At 37.2% G+C, this 26,439-nt stretch overlaps 1 protein-coding gene and 1 pseudogene across 1 annotated transcript in view; one reads left to right on the forward strand and one right to left on the reverse strand.

Moving 5' to 3' along the window:
- Positions 1 to 26,439, forward strand: part of CPE (carboxypeptidase E) — a 124,043-nt gene that overhangs the window by 18,689 nt on the left and 78,915 nt on the right. The window lies entirely within an intron of this gene.
- The window catches only part of LOC119529099, a 43,952-nt pseudogene continuing 17,924 nt past the window's right edge, over positions 412 to 26,439 (reverse strand).

Below are 26,439 nucleotides of genomic sequence, written 5' to 3' on the forward strand. Positions count from 1 at the left end.
TAAACCAATGTTAAGAATGGCATTTTTAATTTTATAGCTTTATATAGCTTTATATCCTGTGCCTTCCCATGTGACAGAGGAACCCCAGATGCCAGCAGCCCCTCCTCAGAGAAGATACTGTTCCATTGATGCCTCAACTGGGACACCCCCCTGGCCCCAGAACTGCAAATTTGTGAACCAATAACCCCCCATTGAAAAAGCCAACCTATCCCTGGCATTCTGCCCTCTGGCAGCTCCAGCAAACTGGAACACAGCCTCTCAACATGCCATTCAATTGCCACATTGTCTCTGTATGTTTTCATAACTCCTGGAAGACTGGAGGGTCAGCAAGTGAGACAAGGATACCATATCCCAAATATTTAAGGTCCTATTCCCCAGGATCCACCTGAAAGCAAGAAATTCTGTGCTGAGTCACACATGGATAACTGAAGGTCTGCTTGTAAAGTTCACATGCTGAAGTCTGACAAGCTATAAGATGGAGTTGATGGGTTTGTGATCCAATCTATTCCTATCATGGTGTATAAAATGAATGTTATTACCTGGACCTAAGATGAGGGTTCCACCCTACTGAGCTGGGTCTCCTTGAAAATCAAAAAGAGGGCCAGTTACTGCCCAATACAGGCTCCAAATGCTTCCTGAGAGTATATTTGACTTTACATGGGGGCTCTGTCCTGAGGAGGCAGTTTCTTCCCTCTTTCATTTCCAATATTTTAGAAATTTATCTCTCAGGATCAATGATTTCTTGAGAATACTCAGTTTGCAGAAAAGCTCAATATGACGGTAGGACAAGTGTCCAATCACTATAAGGGTGACAATTGCTTCTTGTAAAAAACTCTTGGTAATTTTGGCCAGATCATCTACATATTCCTTGCAGAGGTAACACAGGAAATGCTGCATAAAGCCCACCATGGCCTGGTGCTCAAGGAACAGTGTGCCGAATGGCACCCGATTCCCAAAGGCAGCATAGGCAGCTCTGCCACGTGACTGGGGCCGGGGGGGGGGTGGTATGGCTGGGAGGGGTGCACAGGGAACTCCCTCATTTTTGAAGGACAGTGTTGCCAGATATAGAATTCTTGGTTGGCAATTTTTCTCTTTTAGGATCTTAAATATATCATATCATGCCTTCTCAATTCCATGGTTTCTACTGAGAAATTCACACATAGTCTTATTGAGTTTCCTTTGTATGTGATGGATTGCTTTTCTCTTGCTGATTTCAGAACTCTCTTTGTCGTTGACATTTGATACTCTGACTCTTAAAGGTCTTGGAGTTGGTCTTTAGGATCTATTCTATTTTGGGTATGCTGTGCTTCTTGGATCTGTAATTTTATGTCTTTCATAACAGATGGGAAATTTTCAGTGATTATTTCCTCCTTCTTTCTGCCTCTTTTCCCTTCTCTTCTTCTGGGACACCCATGACATGTATATTCATGCACTTAATGTTATCATTCAGTTCCCTGAGACCCTGCTCATATTTTTCCATTCTTTTCCCTATCTGTTCTTTTGTGTGTAGAATTTTGGATGTCCTGTTCTTCAGTTCATGAATCCTTCCTTTTGCTTCTTCAAATCTGCTGTTGTGTGTCTCCATTGTGTTTTTCATTTCTTCCACTTTGCCTTTCATTCCCATAAGTTCTGCCAATTGTTTTTTCAAACTTTCAAGTTCTCCCTTATGTTTCCCCAATGTCTTCTTTATATCCTTTATCTCTTTTGCCATATCTTCCCTCAACTCATTGATTTGATTTTTGAATTGATTTAGCATACTCGTTTGATTACTAATCAGTGAGATCTCTAATTTTCTTTTGTCTAGACATCTGTTTTCCCTGATTATCCTAATCAGATTTTCCCAGACCAGATGGGCCCAGGTCTCAGGAGGAGGCTGTATTCAGTATCAGGTTTCCCTGAGGCTGAGACCCAGAAGGTTGTCAGACTTTACTGTGAGGCCTCTAAACTCTGTGCTTTTCCTATCCTGCCCAGAATGTGGTGCTTGTCAGCCCACAGCTTCCAATCAGCAAAAAGATGTGGTGGTATTTAATTCTCAGTGGACCCTGTCCAGGTCAGAGACTGAGGGTATCAGAAGCCAAGCTTAAGCTGTTACTTTTTTTTTATTATTTTCCCCAGGCCCTGGGGTCTGAGTTCTCTGAGGGAGGGCTGTCACTTGAACTGGGCCCTGCCCCCCCCGCCTTTCCTAGGGAAGATAAGCCCTTTAGGGAGTTGTCTCCTACACTTGACTCTCTGACTATCTTAATTCCACCCTTGCCTGGGTCAGTGCTGGCAAATGAAAATGCCTGAAGCTTTCTCTAATGATCTACGTAGAATGAGAGAGAGACAAAAGGGGAAAAAAGCAAGAAGTTTCCTTTTCAGAGCCAGTCTAAAGCCCTCCAATTCACCAAGCAAGAACTGCAGTTGGTACCCAGTTCTGTGTGCCCCTTTTCTTGGGACATGGCCCTTTTCCAGTATTCTGAGCTCAGCATACTCCAAAGCCTCTGTTTTTAAAATTTATTTATGTATTTTTTTCAACTCAGCATGCCATGGCATTGTGGTGGGGGGTGGGGGTGGGGGTGGGACACCAGCTCTACAGTTTGGAGAGCTTTACTTACAGTTCTATGCTGTGAGCTCAGTGTTCCATCCATTCCTGACTGGTGTATGATGTTTGATCATGGATGTCCCCTCATAGTTCAAGACTATTTTCTAGTTTTCCTGGCTATTTAGTAGTTGCTCTAGGGGACTAAATAAATTCCATACTTCCCTATGCCACCATTTTGCTCTGCCTCTTCATAGCCTTTTTTATCCCTGACATCACACCTATCTCTTTTTTTAATTATCTTTCCCTTCCCAGCTCCCACTCCAGTATGGGACCTCCAGGTGACAGGGAATTTTTCCTCACTGTCCTTTTTAGTAAATACATATTTTTCTTTCTTTCTTTTTATTTTTTTTTTTACAAACAACCCCCCTTTTCACTCCCCCCACCTCCAAAACATGGATGCAGATCATTTATTTTTTAAATAAGTCTAAATATAATCTTTATCTTAAAGTCAAGTTGCTTAAAAAACCCTTGATATGGTTATGCATGGCAAGGTAATTGGAAGAATCAATAATAATCTCATTTATTTGCTCAATGAAAGCAACTACTCATATATTCAGATTCCAAAGTGATGCAATCTGATTGGGCCTAGCCAGTTTCTCTTCTCACATAGCCTAAATTACTCAAACCCAGAAAATCTCTTCTTTACTATGTGGCTGCTATTTGCTGCCACATGTCATGTTTCTACTATTCAGCTCAACAACTTGCAATATTATAAGCTCTGACCATAGGTTCAGGGCAGTAGAATGTCACTAAAAAGTTGGTCTGTCACCTCCCTGACCAATGTCCAGAATATTCTTTTTCTTTTTCTAGCCAAGGGGTAATTTTTTTTTTTTTATTGTGGCAACACATAAATTAAACAGAAAAGGTTTTAATTTGGATGAAATCCAATTTCTGTATCTTTTCTTTGTTGGTTGTGCCTTTGGTGTCATATCTAAGAATGCTTTGCAAATAAAAGGTCCTGAAGATTTCCCTATATATTTTTCTAAGTGTTATAGTTTTAGATCTTATTTTTAGGTCATTGATCCATTTTGAGTTACTTTTTTGTGTATGGTGTGAGGTAGGGGTCCAATCTCATTTTTTTGTTTGTGCATATCCAGTTTTCTCAGTACCATTTATCGAAGAGACTTTTCTTTCCCCATTGAGTGGACTTGGCACTCTTGTCAAAAATCATTTGACCATAGATTAATCTCTGGACTCTCAATTCTATTCTGTTGGTATATATGTCTTTTCTCATACCAGCAACACACTGTTTTGATTACTGGAGTTTTGTAGTAAGTTTTGAAATAGGAAGTGTGAATCCTTCAACTTTGTTCTTCTTTTTCAAGATTGTTTTGGCAATTTAGGACCCATTGCAATTCCTTATGAATTTGAGTATTGGCTTTTACGTTTCTGCAAAGAGGGCTGTTAGAATTTTGACTGGGATTTTATTGAATTTGTAGATCAATTTGAATAGTATTGACATCTTAACAATATTAACTCTTCCAATCCATGAACCTGGATGTCTTTCCATTTGTTTAGGTCTCCTTTAATTTCTTTCAGTCATGTTTTGTAGTGTTCGGCGTACAAGTCTTTCTGTCTTGATAGGGATAATTTTTAAAGCAATCTTTTCTCTTAACCATTATAAAAAAGTGTTTAGAATTCCAAGCTGAAATCAACTTTCCAAGATGGAAAGAAAATGTAGACTTTTGTCAATATAACCAATGCTTTCATTTTAATTTAAGTAATTTTTAAAGAATATCCACTATGTGTATACTACTTTCCTTTATCTGATGGTCACTCTTTTAAGAAGTACCTTTGCATATCTTGATATGTGTATTTAATTTCTTGCTTTAGATTTACTGTTTCACTTACATTGAACTAAATTTACATGCCATATAGCCAGTGGGCATTTTACACCATTCTTCAAAATGTGTGCTGACTATGGATGGATGCAAGGGTTGAAGGGCTCTCTATGCTATTCTTAATGTAACAAACATAAAGACAGTATCTGTAGGGAAAACTAAACTACCGGAAATGTCAAAGACATTTGCAAAATAAAATGTTTTCATCCTTTTTGTGTTTTATGTATGATGTTGGATATCTGATTTTAAAGTACAATTGCCTATGGAAAAATTTTCATTCACCTCAAATTGTGATTGCTTAAAATTACTTGTCCCACACAGATTGGGTTTTTTTTTTCCTTTTTCTTCCTTTTTTTTTTTTAGTTTACTAGAGGAGATCAAGCATTCTTAGTCATTGCGCGAACTCAGTAAATGTTAAGCCAAATTTTCAACATAATAAGCTGCATGGGAATTAAGTTAATGAACTTTTGGAAACTGCATTAAATCTACAAAATCAACAGGACCTCTATAGAGCTTACATATTGAAAAATCAGCCTGCTGAATGCATTTCCTCAAGAGTCAAATTCATTTCTTGGAAAATGCTAAAACAATAAAAATATAGGCATATAATTCTCATGTGAATAATATATAGTAACTACTATATAGACATATAGACTAAAATATTACTTAGACATATGGGTGTTGTCTAGGTTTTGATGATGGCAGGATAATCATGAATGGGGCACTCATTTTAAATTTCAAATTGCCTGAAGTATTTTATTTACAGATTTCACATGTATCTATAAAATAGTCTTCATTTATCTTGCTTTTACTTCAATCTATGGACTTTATTAGGAATAGAAGAACTTTCTTTTTTTTAATCTAAGAGATTTGTTCTTTTTAAGAAATGATTTCTCAAAAGTTTTTTTTCTTTCAGGGACTTTTCTTGGGCTATTCTTGTCCTCTCTAAATATGGTTGATATTTCTGCAGGGTTTTAAATAGTTGGACCAGTTTTGCCTTTACTTTCATGAGGATGCTGAGGACCCTCTGAAGTGGGTTTGGAAAGCTTAGAGGTTTAATGTGACTACAAATTTTCTTCTCCTCCTCTTTCTCCTCTTTAGTTTTTTTCTTCTTCTGTGTCACTAAAATAAGAAAAGGTAGTGGTCTGAAAGTCAATTGGGAGACTTTTGTCTGGTAAACTTTGGCTATAAGCACATAGGGATGTTTATAGGTGTATTTACTCTTGACCATTTATCCCAGAGTTGTCCATTTCTCTTTAAAAATCCTTCAATTTGGTCCTGAATTAACAACATTCCATACCTATCACAGCTAAGCTATTAGATAATATGTTTTTAATTGGGATTTAAAGATGTAAGAAGAATCTGTCTAATACTGGAAAAAAAACTAAAAATGTAAATTTAAAAGAAAAACTAAAAATGTAAATTTTCTTTTTTAAGGATATTGTTCCAATGATCTTAATTTATTTCCTGTGAAAGTGCACATAAATTGCCATCATTTATACACTAGGAAAGCCTTAGTAAATATACTAAGAATAGTTATACCATAAGAAAGGAAGACAACTTGAGTTTATTTTTTAAAGGATTATTAAGAGATTATTTTAAAGAGATTTTATGTAGCTGTACAGGGAACAACTGAGTCTTAAAATAGGTGCATTTTGGTTGTATCTGCACTGCTTTTTTTTATGTAACAGGGCCGGCTGACGTATTTTCTGACTGCAGTGTTCTTAGTACTCTTGATTTCATTTCTGACACAAATCAGATTGTGAAGTGAGGCTTCAAAAATATGGTTGTAAATTCAGTTATGAGCTAATTGTTTAAAGCACTGCTTGTTCTGGAGTTTTCCTTTTCTCTGAAAGATGATCCTTCTTGTTAAGTTCTTAATTTATTTGCCAAACATACTAAAACTGTAAGAAGGTCATAGTAATTTATAACCATTTATAAATTAAATTGTGTAAAGTTTGCATGTAAATGTTATTAAGCATGTTATGACTAAATAAATGAACAAATCTAAATATTTGATGAAAATCATAATTTCAGTTAAATTTGGTACATATTTTTATGTCAGTGCTTTGTTTTCACTGTTACCAAATTATAAAGTGACATCTCCTCCCATTTCTCAAGGAAATGTTTCCTAACTTGTCTGCCTTTTCTGGAACCAGGATGGTGACTTCATGTTTCTACTGGACTATTCAGTGTTCTCTGTGTGGTCCATTGTTTGTTTTCAATACATTGTTGAAAATGAGGAATGAATGAACACTTCAGAATAAATGAGGCACATTTCAGATGGAGTTTATACAAAATTTAGCAAACCTTTAGCTGTGGGCGTGCAAGCACACCTCTCCCTCCACGCTCAGTGCAAATAGCTATATCAGTGCACAATTCTGCCTTCCCTGTGAGTTTGAAGAGAGGTGGGCCATCTCTGTTAGATTCAGTGCTATATCCACAGTGCCTGGCATGTGTTTTTGATCATGAGCTGGATCCAGTGTTAATGCTCCACCTGAGGCTTGTCCTTTTTCTTGTTCTTGTCCTTTCTATGGAGCACCCTGGCTCTGCATTACCTCCTGATCCACAGGCCCTCATTCTATATTGAGTCACATCACTCTGGCTGCTTTCTTGTATCAGAACTGAAGTTTTAATTGCAGAGGGCTCTTAGATGTCAGGAAGATGTCTCTGGAGGTTATCACCAAAGAGTCAGACATAGCCATTTAGCATTCATTTGCATATCATTTAAATATTTCTACGAGTTGCATGGTTTTATCAAACAGGAATATAATGGAAAAAGGAAAAGTCTTTAGAGCAAGATAGAAAATAATTATTTTAAGAGCCAAGGAAGTGCTAAGTCAAACTAGTGGTGTAGTCACCTGGGAAGAATTACCAACTCTAATTTGTCTAGAAAATTAGGTAATGATAGAACATAAACCTAGGGACATGGGCTAAGCCATCACCACTATTCTCTTTAAGTTTCAGAGTTAATAATATAGAAACCACACAAAGGGGCAGTTGGGGTGGTGAGAAAAATTGCCCAGGATATCTGTAGCTATAGATGTTCCATTTGACCAGAAACTCGGTCAGCTGAGACAGCAGTATTCTCCCTCCCCCTGCCCCATTTCTTTGGGAAAGTAACTCCCAAACTGTGTGGCTAGAGATAGCTGTTTCCTTTTTGGGTAAACATCTTCAACCCCAAGGAGATTTAGAACTAATATGTATATAGTTGGATTTTAAGATATTCTGAGACATATTTGGAATTTTAAGTTCTTTAAAACTTTACAATATTTAATAGAATTTGATATATAGTAGTGTCTAAAGATTGACCTTGTAATTCCAATAGAAAAATGTGTAATTGAATAATTATTTCAGTTTTGTTATTTAAAGTTGAAATTTTAATATTTGTAAATAATATTGAAACATTTAAGAATTCGAGAATTACCATATATGCTTAATTTATTAGATTTATCATATTATTTAAGAGTTGGGAATATTTGTCAGTTAGAAAACAAGGTACTTAAGAAGGAAATGGAATATATTGAATTTATATATACAGCTTAAAATGTTTTAAAGAATTTAATTAATAAAGTGGCCAAATCTCTCCTTAAGGTGGTTGTAAAATATGCTAGATTTGTAAATAAAGTAGTAAGATTTGTACACTGAACTTAAAGCTTATGGTAGAGCTAGTATTTCGAATTCATAATTTGTGACTCTAATAAATTGAATAATGATTTTTAAAATCCAAATTAGTTTCTAAATATTTTCTATTCATACAAGTCACCCTACAGATCAAAAGCTTGCATTTAATGTTAGTTTCCGCATGCAGTGACTCAGAGCTCGGTCCTTAAAGTAGGGAGCTTTCCTTAACTGAGAGATTTTTGCTGCTACTTCTTGCTTCCAAATGCAGGGGCTGCAAGAAATTTTTGAGGTGTTGAATGTATACAAAATACTTGATAAAATGCCTCCTTCTAATGTGTTATTGCATAATTCTACAAGCTTTCCTCAAGTTAGTTTTCCTCAAATTAGGACAACCACTGGATTGAGTGTTGCTTAGAAATCTCCCCCCCCACCCCCCAATATTTAAGAAGTCTTTGGTTGGTTCCAATATTCCACTCTCCTGTGTAGCAATGTGGGATTAATAGAGGTTTCATATATATGAGTTATATACAATTTTACTGTACCTTCCCTAACCCATTTCAGCTCATAATTTGTTCTCCACTGTGGACTCATTAAAAGAGAAATATTAATTTTATGCATGTTTCTAAATTAGTGGGATGTATGTTGAGGCCAACTCCATGCTTTGCTTTAGCTGTGAAATCTAGGGTGAGACCAGAGTGCGACTGGCTGGTATTATCCCAAAGGTTAATTGAATAAAGGTAATATATTTAGGGACTCCAAAAGATAGTAACAGAAGCAAAATATTCATACCTCTGCCAACATTTCCAAGAGGCCAAGAAAGCTCTCATTTGTAGGTAATATCACATTTTCCCTGATGTTCTCAGTTCTCAAACCAAAGTGTCAAGAATGATTTATTATCAAAAAGGTATTGACTATTTCTGCAGGGAGGGAAGAGAGAGGAGAGGAGAGGGGAGGAGAGGAGAGGGGAGGGGAAGGAATGGGGAGAGACAGCCTGCACATCAAGGGAGGGCTTTCAGAAAGAGCTGGAGATTTGAACAGAAATTAAAAGATAATAAAATCTGGAGAGTAAAAGTGTAGAGAGGACTTAATTCCAGGACAGTAGAAGATAATTCACACTTCTCATGTCTTTTTCTTTACTGTCCCACTAGTGGTGACATAGAAGTATTCAATAAGTATTGTGACAGATAATTAAATTCCATTAACATGTGACATTTTCACCTTGTTAGAATGTGTGGCACAGAAATGGTCATCAGTTTTTGGGGTGTTGTCCTTTGAAGTGGATTTCCCTCATCAAGAGGGTACAACTATTTGGGAGGGAGATTATTCTAATATTTTCTTGGTATATATTATATAATTAAGCATATAATATAAACTTATATTACATATATAATATATTGCAATAAGCAACAATAGATTACATCATATTTCTCCTATAGATAACTTTTATTAAATACTCTGGTTAGTTAGGGAGTAAAAAGAGACTAATTTTGATTTGGTTAGGCCTATTTCCAGCAGTAAAATACAGCTCAACTACTATTCTGTTTTGACTACACAATCAAAAGCTATGTTTAACATTATTAAAAATAGGAGCAAAAAAACAAAAAAAGAGTGATGTAGTTTAGCTATTGAAGGAGAATTTAGTCCATAGCTTTTCTCAATGCATTCATTGGTAGCCATTTTTTCAGAACATTCCTCCAGCTGTATTTGTCTAACACTTGAATAATAATCATGTAGTTTGTTGGCTGCTTTGGGGAGAGAAATTTGCCAAGGCAAAATATTTTGTACTTAATTAATTTTTCCAATTACAGTTTTTGATTAGGGTAGATTTATTTTGAATTACTCTTAATGTTAAGCCCAGTTTTCTTTAGTATTCCATACAATTGTAAAATGTTGTAATTATAGAATTTTTCCTAGCTGGAAGGGACAGTCTCATTTTATAGATGATTAAACTGGACTTCAGAGAGAGATTAAACAACCTGCCCAAAGTTGTTTCTCTTAGGAGGCCTAGAACCCATTTCCTGGGCACTCTTTTTAGAACATGTCCATAGCAACGTACAAAGATGTATTTCTTATGTGGCCTTTGAGGGTCAGAGTTGTTTATGAGGACTGGAGTCTGTGAAGGGGGTTTACCAGAATGTAACTTATCAGTGTGTTTTTCCATTCCTCAGAGCAGAGCTTCCTGACCATGTGCTGTAAGTGGATATGGGTGTGCCGGAGGTGGGTGGACAAGACCCAGGCTGGCAGGGGCATGTGTTTGGTGGCAAAAAAATCAGGAAAGGAGTGAAATAAATCACTTCAGCATACTACAAGTATATAAGGACATATTTTTCTTGGCAATAGAATCCCCTCTCTAGGAAGAAACAAGCTTTTGTTGGAAGACTGCTCTGATGAACTCTTTTGGGGGCTGGGCTGAGGAATGAGCTAAACGCATAAAAAGGAGAGGGACATATGTGGGCTGTGTGGAGTTGAGAGGAGACGAACGCCTAATGGCTGGTGGCTTAAGGGAAGCTTTGGGGAAAGCAAATGTTGGATGGTGATGTTGGAATACATGCTTCCTAATGCTTTGTGGGGGACGGGATGAAGTTCTGAATCTTGCTTCTGAATAGGCACTGGTAAAACCAGAGGTTGTTCGAAGAAGGATCATTACATATAAGTTACAGTACACTTGCAGGAACTTCATATAAAGACCAGAGAAGCATCCTACCACAGTGCTTACTAGGACACATAAAATTAAGTTATTGGAAATTTAACTAGGCATCGCCCACTTCACTGATCATTTACAGTAAAGTCTTGGGTTCCTGAACTGTATATTCCATGATAGAATCCTGGTCCTAGGAGAACATGAGTGCTGGGAAAGAGCCTTGAGTGAGGGTTTTGTGGTTTGTCAGGGCAACTCTAGGTTTCTATGCAACACACAGAATGAATCTCATGTTGTGTTGTCGGAGGTTAGAGGTGGAGAACATAAATACCTGAAACTGGGTGAGGTTTCTTTTTGAAAAGTAGTACATGTATTGACCTGTTCATGGGTCTACATTAAGTTTTCATGTGAAAAAATTATTTGCACTAAATAGGATTCCATATTTGTTGAGAATGTTTTCCAAACTAACAATCAGCACATTTTTTCAAAGGACTTTATTTGCATATTTGTGAATGTTTTGTAAAACATATTGCAATGGTATAAGAATTACTGATATTATCTTGCATATTTTATAAATAGCATTTATTGAAAAGAAGAAATATGTATAGGAAGTAAATGGAGTAATGGATTCTGACATCCCCATTTGACATTTCTGTTATCCCCAACCAAATGCATTATTTTAAGATTTTTGAGTGTATATATGAATTAACTTTTTTTGCCCTGTGAGAAACTACCAAAATGATTAGGTGATAAATTCTGTTGGTAATTTATAGTCAGGATATGGTCAAGCAAAAAAATATTCCAAAATCTTCAGGATGATGTTTTTATTAGAGGGTGTGTTGTAGGTTCTCATATGAGTAGGAAACCGACTTAATCATACCTGAGAGAAGAGTTCAGGTAATTTTACAGTTAATTCAGGATAAAATAACTTTCCCTTTAATTATCACATTATTTCAGGTGAAAGTGTTTGGTCTGAATTGTTGAGGTAATTGCTTTAATTCTAGAATCATTTGCTCTTCTGTGCATAGTCATAATCTTTGGGTGTTACTGAGAGTGAGAATCAGAGCCAAGTGTGTTTCTTAAGTGTGAGATTAGGAAAAGGGAGGGAGGAGGACAGAATTCTATGTATGTCAAAAGTCAATGAATAATACTGGCAATGATTTCTTTGGACTGTTTCATTAGCAGCCATTTCTTTGCCAGACTTATAAAAAGAGACTTTTTCGGGTCATTTTCCAAGTTCTCTTGTATATATGCATTAGAATGAAAAGAAAAGATATGGGCCAAATTTCATCTTTTCTGTTTAGTTCAATATATATATTCAGCTTAGAAACTAAATAGGCAGCACAGGAAAAACTTGAAGTCTTAAATTCTGTGCATTATATGTAGTTCAAAGGTATTTCATGTATTTCACATATAGAGAATTGTACAGGACTGTTAGGAATGTTGCTTAACTTCAGAGAATGTTCACTAGGCACATGCAGGATCTGTATGCCTAAAGGACTTCAGAAGCAGAAAGACTTAAAAGTGTACAGTGAAAGGTTTGTGACAACCTAACCTTGCAGGCATGGGCTAATTCTAATACGAAAAGTTCTTCCCTGACTTTAAGTAAATAAAAAACTAAATTGACTTTTATCCAATCAGTTATTCTAAGACAAATTTTTTTCGGGAAAATCATTTTTTTTTTTTTTTTTTTTTTTTGCTCCTCACAAAAAGGGGGTGCCCCGAAGATGTTCCATTTACTTTGTCATCTTATTTATTTTCCCTCCATAATTTTTATGGAGGCATAGTTTTTATGAAGTCTGTGAGCTGAATTTGAAATATAGCAGTTTTTATCAAAAATGCTTTTCAGATAATCAAATGTGTTCTTTTCGCAGTGAGATACTTTCCATCATGTCCCTGAATTAGTTCCTGGGGCTGTCTTTAACTGGGTGGGGAATCCATTAGGTGGTCCTAATGGAACTGCTGGTTCCACAGGAACTGCTGGGATCAGATTCACCGGGGATTGTAGTCTGAGGTCTCTCTACTGTTATTCTACAATCTGACTGTGAGGTAGCTATTAGAAAGTGAGCCATCAAATGTCTAAAATACCAGGTAAGAATTTAAGATAATGGGAATGGTTAAAAAGATTAAGACAAACTGAGATGTAGTTCAAATAAAAGAAAAAAAAATGAAGCAAACTTGAAAATAAGAAGCATTGTAAAAACAGTATAAATAAGGAAGAAAATAAAGAAAATACCTGAAGCTTAAAGATGAAATAGAAAGGCTAAGCAAAAATGTTTAAATGTTGTGAAAAGAATATGAATTTACTTTCCATTTTTGCTAACAGTTATATAAGGCATACTATATGCCAAGCACTGTTTAAAGGCTCATCCAAATCTCATAATCCTTATGGGGTTAGTACTATTATTAACCCCATTCTACAAATTAGGAAACTGAGGCACAAAAAGGTTAAGTGATTTGTTTTACATCACAGGCTTGTAAGTTGCAAAACCAATATTCGAAAATGCCTGTATTTATATCTACATTGTTAGGTAAATACAGGGAATCAATGTATTAGACACCTGTTTGCTTTGTCCCCCTACTTTGTTCTGAGACTAGCTCTTCTCTTCTTGCCTTTCTCTCCTTCCTTTCTGGGGAAATTCTCTTTCTTCTCTGTGATTTGTGTGGGAGAGCCAGGTTCTTAGACCCCGTCTCTCCTTGCCAGTCAGGGCCCTTCCCTGAGAATTACTGATTGATCACTGGGAGGAAATAATTCCTTCCTCTTTGTTGGCAAAGCTGGAAAAATGTGAACTGGGAAAATCAGAGGTGAGGTCCCTTCCTTGTGGAAGTTTTCAGTGTGCAGTTGGGGAGAAGTAAGCTGAGGCACAAAGAGATTCATCAGTGACAGAGAGCATGAAAGCATGAGAGCCACAGAGTTCTGGTGGCATTGGAGGGCCTCGTCTGAGTTGTCCTGGAGGCCCAGCTAAGCCTTCACCCTTCCTTCCAGTTAGCTTATGGAGATAATACGTTTCCTAAATTGCTTTTGTTGGGTTTCTTCTGAAACCAGAGGAGTCCTGGCAAAAATTATCACTTTCTTTAACAAGGACTTGAAAATTCTTATCACAGAAGACAGTTGCTTTGGGTAGGCTGTTTTGTGCTGTGTCTTGGAGTTTCAAAGTTAAGAATCCTTTTTACCCCACCATTTTATCTTGATTCTACAATGTATTTCCAAACATTGTCTCAGATTCTTTGCATTTTCATCAGGAAAACAAGATCATCTCCATTTTATGGGCCAAATTATCATTTCAACTTTAAAATGCAGCTGTACTAAAAATCTTTAATTATTATTTTGAAATTTGTCATATGAGATAATTAAGAGACTGGTAACAATTTACAGTTTCATTTTGATCTTTTCCACATTGTTTAGTTCATCGATTGCTCACATAAATTAGATATAACATTATTTAAAGACTTACAAGAGCATGTACCAGTGAACATTTTCTAAAACATTAACATTTGTCTTTATATTTAACCTTACAAGTGAATGCAGTTACACATATATGCCCACCTGTAAATGGAGTATGTTTATCTAGGAAATCTAGGAAGTTAGAAACTGAGTGTAAATAAATATTTTTAAATGGGAGGGCAAATGGCTTTTTAGAGATGGTCCTGATTTGAGGTTAAACGTTTAGGCAATTACTTTAGCTACAGTATTTGAACATCAGAGGTTGGAGGATAATGAAGTTTTAAGATTCATGGCTCATTTGACTCAAAAATTCAATATTTTTTTCTGAAGTAGATATTGCCATGGTGACAGAAAGACTTAGCAGCTGAAGACTGATTTCACTGGTTGAGTGCCTGAAGATTTGTTTGTTGAGTAGCATTAATATGTTGCCTCCTGCTGTTTTTATTGAGGAGACCATCTGGCATTCAATGTATTTAAAAGCACAGTTCTGTTAGACAAAGAATACCAGGTGACATAAACTAAGGTGTTAAAAATAGGTTTTGCAGGCATTGGTTGTTTTAAGTAATCTGGACTTAAGGGGTTCTGCTGCAATTCACTGCCTATTATAGCCAATTAATTCATGATTCTAGGATTTGGTACTAGAGATTAAAGGACTTTATTGTTGCGCTTGCTTATAGTATAAAAATTTAATAGCTTAAATATATGCCTTTACATGATCATGTTAATCTTTATGTGCCTTAAAATTAATCCACTTGATAAACTGTTTTCATATTACATGTCCATAAGTCATATAGTTAGAGGTATATTTCTAAAATAATGATTATTGAAGATGTGTAATATATTACAGCATGAAAAGCTGTCAGTTTTTCTTTTGCATTTGAGTGCAGTAAGAACCATGGATTTCCAAGATGTGAAGAGATGTCAAGTGCATCTACTGTACTAATGGTAACTATCTATTCTAAACAATTTGTATTGTGTATCTATTAAAAGACATACCCTATTTTTAAGAACTTTAGAATACACCAGTGTTTTTTAAATTAAAGGAGGAAGAAGGGAGCAGAGACAAGAAGTTAAAGAAATAGAGATAACTGATATAATTCAATGCCATTCAATCATGGGAAGAGAAAGTTCCAAGAAAATGTAGGGGCATATGACAATGTCAAATGCTGTGGAATTTGATGAAACTGAGGGTTGAGTAGAGGTCACTCACTCACTGGACTGGTTGGAAATCACTGGTGACATTTGGGGAAACAGTTTCAATTGAGTTGAGAGGAAGCTTCTTGGAAGATTAATATACATAATCTCTCTGCTCCCTCATCCCACATTCATTCCTGCTCATAGCAGTGTGGCTTCTACTTCATCACTCTACTGAACTGTTCTAACGAAGGGCATCAGTGATCTCTTCATAAGGGTGACCTTATATCCTGGCTTGCATGGTAATATATCAGTGGTCCTAGTTAATTGTGCCCTCTTTCATTCTCAAAATGTCCTGATTCAGGTAAGTTATGAGACATGCTAACTCGTAACCACAATTCCAATGACTACTTTCAATCTTTATGTTACTTGATCTTATTTGATGTTTTTTTTTTTTTTTTTTTTTTTGCTTTACTCAGTTGATCACTCTCCTTCATTGTGACTTGAAACTCCTCTTTCACTTGTACTGGATAACTCTACTCCTTCTCCTCCTGCCTCCCTGTGGCTCTCTCTCCATCTTTTTTGGGATCTCCTCTCCTGTCCATCCTATAAGTGGTGGCACTGCTCAGAGTTCTATTCTTGTTTCTTCTCTTTCAATTATACCCATTCTCCTTGGACAAGCTTGTTTATAATAAGTGCAGCTAACTGCAAGCCAATAACTGCTAAATATAGCTGTAGTTTCTTCCCCTGAGCTTCAGATTTCATATCCATTTCCCTAGTGGACACCTTTACTATAACTCAAACTCAACATATGGGCAAGAACTTAAGCATTGGAGTAAGACAGACGTAGGTTAACCTGTCAACTCTGCCATTTAATAGCTTTGAGACCTTTAACAAGATACTGAATCTCCATGAGGCTCAGTTTCCTTTCTGTAAAATAGTTAAACCTATCTCATAAGGTTTAGATGGGGACTTATTCTACGACAGGCATCATTTAGTACTCTTTCCATTTCATAGGTGAGGAGAGGCAACTCAGAGATGCTTAATGTCATCAGCTAAGCAGTAGTGCAGCAGGAATTTATAAAGTTTAGATTATCTGCTTCCAAAACCCATGCTTGTTCCACAATATACAGTGGGTCTTAAATTTGAGTTTATATCAGAATCATTTGGAGGGCTTTTTAAACATAGGTTGCTGCCCACCCCCTCCAGAGTTTCTGATTCAGAAGGTCTGAGGTGGAACTCAGAAATTTGCATTTCTAATAAATTCCCAGGGATGCTTCTGCTGCTGGTCTTGGGACCACACTTCGAGAGCCGTTGTAATACACCATGATGATTCCTCTAACTTTAGTTCCTGATATCCAAAGAGCTTTCAGTTGTGATGGAGGGAGACACAAGAGAACATAACACAAAGTCAATGACAAAGTTTGCGTAGAAGAGGAAAGCATTAATTCTGAGTAGGAGGTTGGGGAATGGTTTTCCAGGAGTCTTTCCAGGAATGGATTGTTTTACAGATAATCTCAAGCCTTTGCTCCCAACCAATGAAATCACAGAGTAGCAACTGTCCCTTCTTACATTTGTTTTGTCACCAATAGTCCTAGAGCAGCTAAGCTCTTGTGGCCATGAGCAAGCTCATCGTGGAGGGTGTGGCAGTTCTGGACAGCTGATGTGCAAAGCGCAGAGACAGCAGCTGGATTATTGAACGAAATACAGGAAAATTGTGTGAATGAGGCAGATTAGTAGGCCATCTGTCAGGTTCAGTGAAGTGGTGCCATTTGTATCAAAGATTAAAAATAAATAATAGAATCAATTTGATGATGGGGGAGGGGGTTCTGAGCATATCAATGTACAAAATTAAACCTTGATTAAGAAAATATCAGTAAGAGCAGAACACCAGTGTTTTCCTAAGAAGCCATGAAAATACTGTGGTGATCTCATTCTGTAATGAACATAGATGGTCAATCTTTATTAAATTTTTTATCCTGTAGTTTATTTATACTTTATGCTCACCCAAGACCTTTCATTTTGTAGAGTTCTTTAACATTTCATTGTAGGCACAGTGTTAATGGGATTTCCAGAATCTCAGGCTTGTGTACCAGTTACCCCTCTTTCTGAAGTAGTCTTGACTGTCAGCCACATACAGCTCTTATCCTTTATTTATCAGCGATCTTAATGGGGCAGCCTTGAACTATATGAACAATTTACTCAGAAGAAGAACTACAATTTATAAAGGGTCAAAAAAAAAAATCACTGAAGCTCAAAACTATGAACTAATCCCTGATTATTAATGGTTCTATTCACAGCTGTGCCCAAAGTAGAAATCACACCCAAAGTGGGTAAGTCAGAGAGACCAGTAACTCTCTTAGCTGCCAAAGACCCAGCTATTAATGGCAATTCATTTTTATTACATATTTGGAATCTTGTCACCCCAGAAGGTGCTGAAATAGAATCTTAGTAATACTTGATTTAAGAGGCAAAGGTTTTATAAGTTTGCAGCTATAAATAAGGAAAAGATACCAAAGGGGAGGGGACCATATTTGTTTTTGCTTTCGTTCCTTTCCCCAGATGAAAGGTGGAATATATTTATTAGATGATATATGAAAGGCCTAACTGAAAACCTGAGATTAGCTTTGATAAGGATGAGAAAATTCTTGCTCAAAATTAATTTTATGCAATTCAAATTGTTGAAGTTCTCTTCTTTTAATTTACAATGCTACTAGGTCTGTTAGGTATAGAGGGGTGTGTGTGTGTGTGTGTTGGGGATGCTTCAGGATCTGAGGCTAAATGACAGCAATCTGGCAGAAAGCTTGGTTTCCGGGGATGACAAAGGTAATTTCCTGGCTGCACTGATAGGTAAATCCAGGAACAGAGAGGGTCGTGAATGGAGGATATTACACAGTCTTTCCAATCTTGAAGGAAATAGGGAAATGATTATTTCAATATTATCTTAGGGGATCTCGACCAAAGTATTACTTAAGATAACAAACTACCTCATTGTTTCTGAGAGTTGGCTTCTTTCTCCTCTCCAGAGGGAATATTTTTCCTTTTTTTCCTCTTCTGTGGAAGGAAATCATTAAAACAAAAAGGCATTGTTGCAAAGGGATTTTTTTTAGTAGCATAAAAGAGGTGCTATCAGGAATTGTTTATTTAAAAATGGACTTTGTCAACTTTTTTTTTTCCTTCTTCCTTCCTTTCTCTCCCTTTTCTGTGCCTTCTCTTCCCTTCCTTCCCCTTCTCTTTCCTTGTCCCCCACTTTCCTCCCTGTCTCCCTCTCTTCTTTTCCTCCATTCCTTTTTCCTCCCTCTCTCCCTTACTTGATTTAGTTTATGTCATTCTGTGGAACTCAGTCAACCACGTGGAGTGGGCTTAATGTTCCACACAGTTGGTAACTTGGTACCTTATACATTACCAAATGTTTGGTCAATGAGTGCCTATTTCCCCTCTCAGCCTCCCTGGAATGAAGGTGAAAACCAGCTTCCCCCTCTTTTTGGGGTATGGCCACTTGAATTTCTAGGGTACACAATGCAAACTGTGATTTGGGTGAGAGTGTTTTCTAATGAGTATCTAGATAACTGTAAAGCTGCAGGGTACAATGGCAAACACACTCGTTTATCTGATCATAAGGTTAATACAATAATTTTATTCCAGGTGAAAAGCGTGCTCTCTGGTAAGTAGTTCAGCCATTTCTGGTTCTGCTTGGTGAAACCTCCTGATGATGGTTCTAAGAGAAGGATTTCTTTACTGGACAGAGAGGGGAGAAGAACAGTGTGGCAAAGAGAGTGGGGGCAACAGTGTCTTTAAATTCCTCCATGAGAATGAAACTATGTTTTTTGAAGTGAAAGTGCTTTCCATCCCCAAGGGAACCATCTTTTTTGTAATTATTCGTAACTGTTTTGGTACAATAAATGGCTGCTTAGCAGCTACAATTGGCCGAGCTAGTCTGTCTTTCAAAGTTGCTGAACCTACACCCAAGGGACAACTTTTAGAGTGGAGCAGCCTCTGTGTACATTCAAAGGGGGGTTACTTGATTTTAGAGGGAATTTGGGCCCAGGCCAGCCTGAAAGTTAGGGTTTGAAAATGTGTTAAACAGAAGAGGCTTTGTTTAAAAGCACATTATGGAAAAGTTGAGAAAAAGAAGAGAAGGCTGCAAACGTATGTTAATTTTTATAAATTTTTGGCAAGTTTATGTCTAAAAGCACAGATGTGTGATTAACTTAGAGATTGTGTGTATAAGTGTGTGTGTTTGTGTGTGTTTAATATGGTTTGTTTGGGGGTGAGGAAATTGTAGACATTAAAATACCTTTTGTAGTTATATTGATATCTTGCAATTACATGGTCCTTTATAATTTTCAAATGAATACTAACATTAATTAAGCACTTACTACCTAACAAGCATAGTTGTACATGCTGGAGAGATGATAATAAATAAAATAGACATTATTCCATTAAGTCATCTCAACAAACCCTGCACATCAGGTACTGTTACAGTCTCTACTTTACTGATTAGGAAACTGAGGCACAGAAAAATCATGTAACTTGCCCAAAGCTTCACAGTTAGGAAGTTGGGGAGCCAGGATTGAAACCCAGACTTTCTAGCCCCAGAGTTGGTCCTGCCTCTTGTAATCAGCTCTCTCACTATGAGCTTAATCTGCAGAACAACCCTATGAGGGAGGCAGGGCAGGCATTTGGATTCTAATTTCATAAGTCCAAAATTATTTTAAATACAAAAATATTTTAAAATTTAAAAACTGACTTATTTAAAGACATGCTCTGGAGAGAAGTTCTTGCTTTGTTTAATGCCTCAGTCTCCTCATTGGTTTCCCAGTCTCTAATCAGACACTTCCCCCCTTTCCTTTCTTCCCAATATAACTAGAATTATTCTTCTCAAATATAAAATCTATATTGCTCCTCTGCTTAAAACCCTGCCACTCTTCCTCTATACTCTTAGGATAAGCCTGAACTGCCTAGTGTGCTCCCGAGGCTCTTGGTGATGGGTCCCTGCCCACCCTGCAGCTTCCTCTCCTGCTGCTCCCTCCACCCACACTGAGCTCTAGGACAGTACTTTTCTCATTTTAACAAGACATCTTGTTTCTAGCCACCCATATGTTGCAGACACTGCTTCCTCTGCCTTGAACACTCTCTTCTTCTCTTCCTCCCTCTTTCTGTATCCTCCTGATCGGACTGGTTAACTCCTATTCATTCTTTCAATCTCAAAATAGATATCTCTCCACAATGTGTTATAATTGCATGTTCATTGTCTCCTTCACTGGATGCCCCATGATGATAAGGCTGAAGTGGAGGGATGGAGAAGGAGATGGGGGTCTTGTCACTTAGTTCTCTCCAGCACCCAGCAAAATATCAAAGAATGTGTTTTAATGCATGCATTGATACATTTAAACAAATAATAGGCCCCTTTTGAGCACCTGCGGCATCAGGTATGATGCTAGATATTAGGAAGAAGCAGAGTATAAAGGAGAGTTCGAGGGGCTCTGGAATGAGAAAGTTCTTAATTGAATTCTGGCTTTGTCACTTACTACTTTTGTGACTTTAGGCAAGTTACTTAAGCTTCTTGAATTTGTTTTCTCACATGAAAAAGGGAGATCATTAAAATGCTTTGGAAACTTTTGTGTGGGAAAATAACTTGTACATGGATAATTACAGCTCTTGCTAAGTATTATAGTATAGGCATGAACAGAGCATTGTGGGAAAACAGAGGTGGGGCAACCACTGCAGCCTAAAGGGTGGGAGAAGACATCATTTGAGCCTTTCCTTTGTTTTCTTCAGAGCTTCTGGCCTAGACCTGCCTGAGGATATTTGAAAATCAAGCAGCTGTTCATCTTTCTGGAAGAGCTTAGTAGAACATCTTTCTGAGCGCCGGAGAGAGCAAGGGATCTTCTATTCATGCATATTTATGATTCTATTCTAAGTTAAATTATTAATAGCATTTGGAGAAATAATCTATTTTTAATATGGACAAGAAGAATGTTCAATTTGAAACATTTAGCACACTGAGAAAAACATTTTGGTTTTGTTATTTTGTTAAAAGACTTATATAGGTGCCATGCAATGTAATAGCAAAACAAAATTCAAGAAGGGTTTAGAATTTTAAAAGCTATATTATTCACACTTTAAACTTTACTGTTTCAGAAGTTGTCTTAAAATAACTCGAGGAAATACTACTTGAAGCGGGTCTTAATCTATGAAATTGATAAAGTTGAACACATTTCAATAATGGTTCTGCATCTTTGGATAAATCTATTTTATTGCACAGAAACCTTTCTTTATGTCTTGTAAAACAAAGCTACAAAAGTTTAGGAATCTTATAAGGCCATAGACTTTTACAGAGGGGTGAACTTAAATAACCTGAGTGAAAGTGCATATACCTTAAAGCCAGATGATATCATTTGAGAAACAAAATGTGTTAAGTTTCTAAAAATATCTTTTATGCAAAAAAACCAAACAAACAGTGATGTAATCAGGAAACTAAAAGCATTTTCTTGCTTAAATTATGTGTGTGTGTGTTAACAGCTTGAGCAGTATTCCCTTGTTGGCTAACTGGCTCCATTCTTAAGGGAGTTTGATGAAAATCAACTGGCTTACATAATATGGTGAAGAAATGCTGAACAAAAATAACCTAAGTAACACATTTTTAAAGCAAAATATTCCAGAAGAACGTACTCAGAAATAAAATTGAGCCTGAAAGTTACCAGTAACATTAACTGCAGGCAGAGCTGTTCATTTGCTTGGAATTTATTTGCAGTTTTGAATTGAACTACAGTGACTTTGAAAAGTGCCCGATTGGGGAAGTAGGAAGACAATTTTTTAACGAAATATGATTAGCACAAGAAGAATGAATTTTTGCATAATGACCTCATCTTTACAAATTAATTCCAAAAGAAAATATCTTTGAATGAGACATTGGTTTAGAATCCTTAATTTATTTCATCCTTAGCCATACTGCAGCAAATCATAAACAGGTAAAATTAGTGAAAATATGAATAGTGCCAAACTTGAAAATATCTCTGGTTGGTGGAAAAACTTCTTCTTCCAGTGTGAGGGCAGCAAATAGGGATGTATTTCTTCCTATGTCACTTTGTAAGATCCATTGTTCTCCAGAGAGCTGTTATTTAAAAACTGACTTGAATTATCTTTTAGAACTATTGCTACCTGGAAGGTAATTGTAGTAAATTCTTTTATCATTTGGATTAAATACAGTAAAATGAAAGCAGTGTTATTGAGAAAAGCTGTCACCCCAAAGAGTATTTTCTCAGAATTATTTTCTCTTAGAGTACATTTTGTGACATTAGCAATGACTAATACTTAAATGTTCACCATGAATATAAGCTTTTTGGTGAACATTTATATTCCATGTCTCTCTCTCGTCCCCTAATATATCACTAGTTATTTCATAACTCTAAAGTGTGTCATTTCAATTATGTAGACATGTATCTGTCGAAATTAATATAAATACATTCAAATAATGACATGCTTTTTTTTTTTTTTTTTTTTTTTGTCGTCACATATAGACCTTCATTTGCTTTTTAAGCAGTATGGGAGAATTAAACTAAGTATCATTATATTATTGCATCTAGTCCTCAAATGAGACCGATCTCTTTTTGCAGTTTAGTTTTGTTTATGATCTAAACAGATCTGCCAGAGGTAAACAATAACTGTAAACAAGGAATTAGAAATTGGAAATACATCATGGCCCCAAGGTAAAGTGCAAGGGAACTTTCTTTTCTCCTTAATAAAACTAAGCCCAGTCCTCCAAGCTTGGGGATGGAAGAAGAAAGTGCTTGGAGAGGGTCTGCCTGAGACTTCTGGCCCTGACTCTGCCCACATGGGTCCCCCCACTCATCTGCCCCTCTGGGATCTCAGGCCATGATCACACTGGCTTGGGGGTGCCGTTCCCCTGAATGCTCTGCCCCAAGCAGGGACACAAAAATGGCTTCTAATTTCTAGTGGTGTAGCTCAGAGCAGGGTGAAGCATTAGCACAGTAAGGCACTGGAGGATTTGGTTTAGCAGAATGGAAACCAGCTGGGGGAAGAAAATGCAGTAGACAACTGGGGATTCTCGAGGTAGCTCTCTTGATCTGCAGGCGCTGTTCCATTCTAGGCCTTTGCACATGCAATTTCCCTGCTGAGACCATGCTCCGACATTGTCCGGCTATCATCCTCTCATTGGCTGGATTGCAGTCGAGGTGTTAGGTCTTCCTGGATTCCCAAGGCTGGGACATGTTTGTCCCCTTGTGCTCCAGTAATACTACATGTGCCTCCTCATCACCCTCTTCTGTAGTTGTGTCTCTTCTCAGGCCATAAACTCAACCAGAGTAGGGAAATTGCCCATCTTTTTCAGCAGTGTACCCTCAGCATCTAGAACTGCCTGACACACAGTGGCCCCTCAAAAAATATTTTTAGAATGAATGAGTCAATGAGTGAATGGGATCCCAGAAAACCAGTCAGAACTTTGACATCCAGCTTCCTGTCACTGTCTGAGATGCTCCCTTCAATGTAACTTGCAGCACTGGGGTTGAGTTTTATTTCAAGAGCTGACAGGGTTTTTTTTTTTTTTAACAAAAGGTGCAAATCAATTACTGGACTTAAGAAGCAGAGAGAAAGTGCTATTTTCTTGGACTATAGAAATAATATGGGATAGAGTAGGGGGTTGAGAGGGAATGGCTGGGTAGGGTGGAAGATCAGTAGCAGGTGTGAAAATTGGGAAATTGTCCAATTTTCATTAGTTTGGACATTTTTGAATTTCCAAGGAGCCAGATGTAGCCACATAAAAATATTTGGACCAAGTTAAATGATTCTCTTGCTATTATGGAACGGCATCTGGCTTAGAGACAGAGTTACTTATATTGAGAAATTTCTGTGGCCCAGACCTTTATATGGATCATCTCCTTTAATACAGCAGTCTAATTAAGTAGGAATTATATATCCATTTTACAGATAAGGAAATAGCCTCAGAAGGAGTAATTAATTTTAGAGTTGTAAAACCAGCAAACAATAGAGTTGGCGCTATTCATTCATTCATTCAACAAATAATTTTTGGCAAGAAATGTTTTTCATCATTGCTTCTGTCTTTTTTGGTGGTAGCAGTTGCATTTCATTTAAACCTTTATTTTAATCCAGAAACAACTATGAAGCACAAGAGCACTAATTAAGTCAATCATGTCAGTATATTTGTGAAACCTCATTATTTTACTTCATCCAACGGTGTCTTTGGCCTTACATTCAGTTCCTCTTATTAAAATGGTCTGTTTCATTTTTTTGTCTGTTTTTGTTTGTTTGTTTGTTTGTTTGTTTACCATTGAGTCCACACCCAGCCCCTGGGATAGTGCTGGGAACATGGTGGGCACTTAATAAATAATTTATAATGGAGGAGAGAAGTAAGAACCAAAAATCATTTCATTTTTCTTTGTAATGGTTCTGTGTAAGGGGCATTTCACAAAGTGTACATTATGAAGGACTGTAAGGGTCAAATTAATGTGCTGCTGATACACTCACCTTTGGAATTGAATTCTGACTGGAATTAATTTTTTTTTTAATAAATTCAGTTTTATTGAAATATATTCACATACCATACAGTCATCCATGATATACAATCAACTGTTCACAGCATGATCATATAGTTATGCATTCATCACCACAATCTATTTCTGAACATTTTCCTTGAATCAGAAAGAATCAGAATAAGAATAAAAAATAAAAGTAAAAAAAGAACACCCAAACCATTCCCCCCCATCCCACCCTATTTGTCATTTAGCTTTTGTCCCCACTTTTCTACCCATCCATCCACACACTAGACAAAGGGAGTATGATCCATAAGGCCTTCACAATTACACTGTCACCCCTTGTAATCTACATTATTATACAGTCATCTTCAGGAGTCCAGACTGCTGGGTTGGAGTTTGGTAGTTTCAGGTATTTATTTCTAGCTATTCCAATACATCAAAACCTAAGAGGTGTTATTTGTATAGTGCATGAGAATGTGCACCAGAGTGACCTCTCGACTCCATTTGAAATCTCTCAGCCACACAGTATTTCGTCTCATTTTGCATCTCCCTTTTGGTCAAGAAGATATTCTCAATCCCACGATGTCGGGTCCAGATTCATCCCCGGGAGTCATATCCTGCGTTGCCAGGGAGATTTACAACCCTGGGAGTCGGGTCCCACATAGGGGGGAGGGCAGTGAGTTCACCTGCCAAGGTGGCTCATTTAGAAAGAGAGAGGGCCACATCTGAACAACAAAGATGTACTCAGGGGGAGACCCTTAGGCACAATTATATGCAAGTTTAATTTTTGCAGTAACGAGCGCCACAAAGGCAAGTCCTATGATAGAGGGCTTGGCACATCAAACCGCCAGTCCCAATGTTTGTGACAGTATCAACACCAGTCCAGATGAGGAAGTCCAACACTTCTGCACCTTCCCCCAGCTCCTCAGGGGGGCGAGGGGAGGCTGTAAATATATTTTTTATTCTCCCCAAATTACTTTGGGATGTGGCACTATTTCACTCTAAGCTATACCAACCCACCGTATCTCACTTCCTATTCAAAGCTCCGTGCAATCGTGGCGTTTGAACAAACCGACTGTAGAGTTATACTGTTTAGAAAATATAGATTCTGCACCAAATAGTCATCTCTTCCCTTGGTCTCACATGGAAGTTGAAGTTTTAAAACACAGTCAGTTTCGACCTTTACCCTTTGGCCCGGTTTGCCCTAGTCTTAACCACATCTGCTTCATTCATATCACTAATTGAAGTCTGGGCTCTTTTTCAGCTTTTTTTTAACAGTTGCCGTATGCATTAATACTGACATTCATATCTGCTGAGCTCTAGCTCTGAGTTTCAGGTGTCTCAGAGATGCGCATTGTTCCAGAGACCAATCAGATTATACACTAAGGGATCAACATCTCAAAGTTTAGAGACAGGCATTACAATTCAGGAATAGAGTTGACTGCTGTAAGAGCCTACAGTCTAGGGACCATTACAATAATCAAGTCCACATGAGGCTATGTTCTAAGATTCAGTTCTGAGTTTACACATTGTGGTTAGTCTGTATTGACGAGGCATTATAGTGCCTGCCTTTATTTCTGGCGTACTTCACTCAAATACTGTGTACAGGATCCATTCACCTTGTGTGTCTCCCAGCTTCACTCCTCGTAGTTGCTCAATAT

Source organism: Choloepus didactylus, chromosome 3 (assembly GCF_015220235.1).
Source record: "Choloepus didactylus isolate mChoDid1 chromosome 3, mChoDid1.pri, whole genome shotgun sequence".
In the NCBI taxonomy this organism is placed as follows: Eukaryota; Metazoa; Chordata; class Mammalia; order Pilosa; family Megalonychidae; genus Choloepus; species Choloepus didactylus.